Consider the following 5,048-nt stretch of genomic DNA (forward strand, 5'->3'; position numbering starts at 1 on the left):
AGTGGGCGTCTTAAGACAGGCTGGTGGGCATCTACAAACAAAAAGTGATCGATCGCCAATGAATAGTGGGAGTGCTTATGACTTGCCCTGTGAGCAGCTGCCTTGACGTCACTTAGCCGAGTTTCCATACGCTCGGAGCGAGTGATCGCATCTAGTGAACCAGGTCCACAGTCCCAAGGAGTACAGTAAATTTTGTCAAAATCATTTTTATGTACAGACACAACCATTCCAACTTTTATATATATATATATATATATATATATATATATATATATATATACATATACACACACATACACACACACACACACAGTCAGGTACATAAATATTGGGACATTGACAGAATTTTTTTTAAGGGGCCAAAAGTAATGGGACTATCAACTCAAAAGCTAAAAAAGCATGGACAGGTGTGGGCTATTCCCTCGTTATTTCATTATCAATTAAGCAGGAGTTGATTCTAGGTCTGACATTTGTATTCGGAATCAGTTGCTGTCGACTCTCAATATGAGATCCAAAGAGCTGTCACTATCAGTGAAGCCATCATTAGGCTGAAAAATCAAAACAAACCCATCAGAGAGATAGCAAAAACATTAGGTGTGGCCAAATCAACTGTTTGGAACATTCTTAAAAAGAAAGAACGCATCGGAGAGCTCAGCAACACCAAAAGACCCGGAAGACCATGGAATATATATATAAAACGGTGTGGTGTATTGGGAGATATATCACCAACATGACTGGACACACTAGATCACATGACTGTGCATTATTTCCCAACGACCGCACACCTCACGCCTGATCTACTTCCTTTTGTTATCTGAACCTCATCACAAAGCTACAGCTGTATCCCCCCACAAGTGTAAACAATAACTTCTCTCAAAGAGACACTGCTCACAGAAAAGCAGCACATCACTGACAGATACACATCACTGCCTCACTGACAGAAATACACATTTCTTACAGAAACATTTCAAGAAATATCAACATTATTACTTAACTCAAAGGACCTGATATCAGTCCTCACCAAAGCACTTGAACAGGACTCACTGGAGCAGCCACTTGAGAATCCAGCACAGCAAACATTGAGCAGACATGTAAGCCTGACCCAGATGAAGCATGTAGCACTTTCTGCCAGTACAATTCACTATTCAACACACATTTTCTTTCCAAAATGAGCCACTAATCTAATGACAGTAATCATTAATGTTCGACTGTTTAATCGGCCTATTCTTACTGTTTTATTCACTTGTTATCCAGTTAAATTCATTAAAAATAATTCATATTAAACAGCCTATTCTGTACTATTATTATCTCCTATCCTGTATCTGTGTCACCCTACATCATCTCCATGTAGAGCTATTTTGTCACAACAGGGGCCATTTTATAAGATAGATTTACCACTCTTGGGTGTACGGTCACGCTCTGATGTATACGCACGCCTTGGGTGGCTGAACGCACTCGACAGAGCGAGACCGCACACCCAAGAGTGGTATATCTATTTGAGAGAGATAGAGAGTAAAGGGGCCTATCCATTAGCAGATAAATTGAACGACTGAACGATATATCGTTCAGTCGTTCAATTTATCTGCTAATGGATAGGCCCTGAACGATGACAGATGCGCCGATAAATTTTATCTTTCGTCTCTCCAACATGTTGGTCAATTATCGCATATCACTGGCAGATATTAGAAATATCTAATAAACGATAAATTATAAATATCTAATAAATATCTACGTAAACGACGAACGATATTAACAGCAGCTACAAAGCACTGGAGAGAAAAAAATCCACTCCCTGAATGATGTCACGCGATATCGTTCATCTTTTGCAGAAATCTGTCATGTACATGACAGATATCGTTCAGTACAGCCACCGGAATTTTCAATAGATATCTTTTGTCTTTCGTCGTTCAGAAAAACATCTGCTAATGGATAGGCCCCTTAAAAGGTGAATTAGTTGCAGAACCATTTTGTTGACCTGTATTTAATGTTGCCAGGATGGTAAAGACGGTGACATCTGCGGTTTCAGAAAGTTCGCATCCAGCAGTTTCATGCACGGTCCATGTCACTAACTATACAGTGATCTCCTACCTAGTGACTGGCTGGAATCGGTATGAAATACCTACAGTCGGGATCCTGGCGGCCAGAAAAGCTGGTTTACTTGGGTTTCACCTTCACACATCCAACTATATGTCCTAAATATTTTGCCCCTCGCATGGCCAAGGTAAACTTCTGAGGATTGTCAGTAAGGTCAAATGTCCTCAAAGACGCCAAGACCACCTCCGCCTTGGGAAAGTGTAATTCCCAATCCTTAGAGCAGATGACTATATGTAGCTACAGATGCCTTGTGGGGCTTCAAGAGTTTATCCATAGACTTTGGAATACAGTGTGTGCTCCATGTAGCCCAAATGGTAACACTTTATAGTCACTGTTTAACTGCCTGAGGAAGCGGCTGGATGCAGTGAAACGCATCACAATTTAAGTGAGATTACTACGTTTAATTTTATGCTTTATTTTAAAGTATATCAAGTATTATGTTCTATTTTACCATGTGATACTGTTTTAAATTTATTTTGTTTAAAACTGTTTTTCATCAAATATTGTCTGAACTAGAGAAAAACATTATGTAATTTGCTTATCTAGGACAGTTGCTGTATGTTTGTTGATACCATTATTAAAAATAAATACTTTTTATTTACATTTATACTGTTACGATTACCAGTGACCACTCCTAGTAAGCCGTCTAGAACTCAGGCTACGAGGTCTTCCGCCACTAACAACCGCCCGTTGTTCCCTTAGAGATTAATCACTCACCGGTACTTAGGCGGCCACCTGGACTTATTGCCCGGGGTAGTAGCAGCTTACAAGAGTGTCGACTGGAATCCTGAGATGAAAGGAATGAGTCTTTGTACAGGAAGAGCAGACAATACAGTTGGAGAGATGCGGCGTGGAAACCGATGGTGTGAAGTGTGCCAATGGTGCGGCTACTGGTCCAATGGTGCAGCAAATGTGCCGATGATGCGGCAAAGGTGTCGATGGTGCTGCAATAGCCGGTGATAGACTGTAAAATAGTAATGTTGTGGCTTTGGGAGCAGATAATGTGCCGATGGTGTGGCTTGTGTGCCGATGGTGCGGCTTGTGTGCCGATGGAGCAGCTATAGCCAGTGATAGACAGTTAACATTAAATGCTGTGGCTTGGAGAGCCGTTGGCAGCATGGTGGTGTAAGTGCGGCTTGGAAGCCGTAAAAGAAGCTGGAGCGCCGGGGACAGCACGGAAGCTGGTGGTGCGGCAAATGTGCCGAAAGTGTGGCAAGAGCCGCTGAGTGAGGAGTAGGTAGTCGGTGCTGGGGCTTGGAGAGCCGATGGCAGCACGGTAGTATAGGTGTGGCTAAGAAGCCGTAGGGAAGCTGGAGAGCCGGAGATAGCACAAAAGCCACTTTGGGAAAGCCAAAATCTGCACCACGAGGAACAGAACGCTGACCATGCAGCCAAGCCGATGGAACTCAGATACGCTATAGTCAGTGAGGCGGCAAAAGTCCAGTGAATACAAACAGATGTAAGCACCAATCACACTGCATTGTGGATGACACGTCATTTCCTGAGACGTGCCGATCGCCTAGTGACGGGAGAACTGGAGTAACCCCGTCCTGACTAGGTAACCTGCTTGAAGGAGACAAGTCGTGACCGCAACTTGTAACATATACTTGGTCATTCTCTTTTGGTCATTCCTACTTTATAATATAGCTCTCTCTGTAAGGCTGATCATTATAGTGGTTGAAGCGGAGACCATTATTGGAACATTCCCAGAACACTGAATAGCTCTCCTTTTAGAAGAGTAAGGGACAGTCTAGTCACAGCACTGTGTCACAGACACATTTTTTCAGATTATACCCAAGATTGTTGCTGTACCCTCCTCCATCGCTGGAGGTATACCTCTTTTTTCCTACTTTATTATGGAACAAGTCCTCAGGTGTCAAAAGCACAGTCTTGGACTTAGCTGAGGCTGTCAGGGTTATCTGTCGTTACCCCTCGTGAAGTCTAACATGGTCAGGTTCTAACTTCCGGCTAAGTTCTCAACTGGCTCGTCTACCCATGGCACAGGGTAAGTATCAAATTGAGAGACTTTATTTAGCTGTCTCACGTCATTGTGAACCGTATCGTCCCGTTAGGAAAGACGACCAATACAATACGACTCACTGGAGGATTCCTCTATTGTGTCTGGTAAGATCATATTCTCAATCTCCCACTTCACCACAGCCCATCAAACCAAAAACGATATGGTAAGGCTGTTGCTCAATGACTAATCTAAGAGGTGTAACTAAATCATGTTCAATAAGATTAGTATGCTCCAGAGAAGACGTCCCTGTTCCGCGCCACCATTTCTTCTGCCTGCTGCCTTTGGCCTGGATTTACGGAAGATTCAATGGGCATTCACAGTCCTCTGTATTAGTGGCTAGCAGCGAAGATGCAGCATTTTCCTTGTGTTTTAGTAGATACATCTGTTCTTACTACCTTCTCCCTAACAGGCAGACTCTGTAGTTCACTGGTCCCTATGGGAAGGGTTAGGCTTTGGGAGGGGAAGTTAGGCACTAGTATAAGGGTTAAGGGTTAGCGGTATTCACCACTGGAACTGCCGCATGATCAGCTGGAAGTCACCGTCAGCAGACAGCCAGACCCGGATGTCACAGCTGGAGCCGCCGACCCTGCCAAACCAGGTAAGTCACCAGGAACATTTTGTTGACATTGACATCGAACATTGTGTCGACATAAATGTCAACATAGTAAAAGTCAACATGTCAAGCAAATTAACCCTGTTGAGGCCTTTGGGACTTCCCGTACTGCAAATTAGGATTTGGAGAGGAACATCCCAATCTTTCTTTTCTTGTACCACAGCACTTCTAATCTTCTGTTTCATCCGTTTACAGGTGATAGACCCAGACCTGCAGGGTTTTCACCCAAGTAGCTGGCTTATCTCTTTCTTCATCTTTAAAATGGTCCATCAAGCTCTCTCTCAGGATTCCCAACTTTGCATATATACAGTAAGAAGTAAT

Source organism: Taudactylus pleione, unplaced genomic scaffold, assembly GCF_031769625.1.
Source record: "Taudactylus pleione unplaced genomic scaffold, aTauple2 ptg001661l, whole genome shotgun sequence".
In the NCBI taxonomy this organism is placed as follows: Eukaryota; Metazoa; Chordata; class Amphibia; order Anura; family Myobatrachidae; genus Taudactylus; species Taudactylus pleione.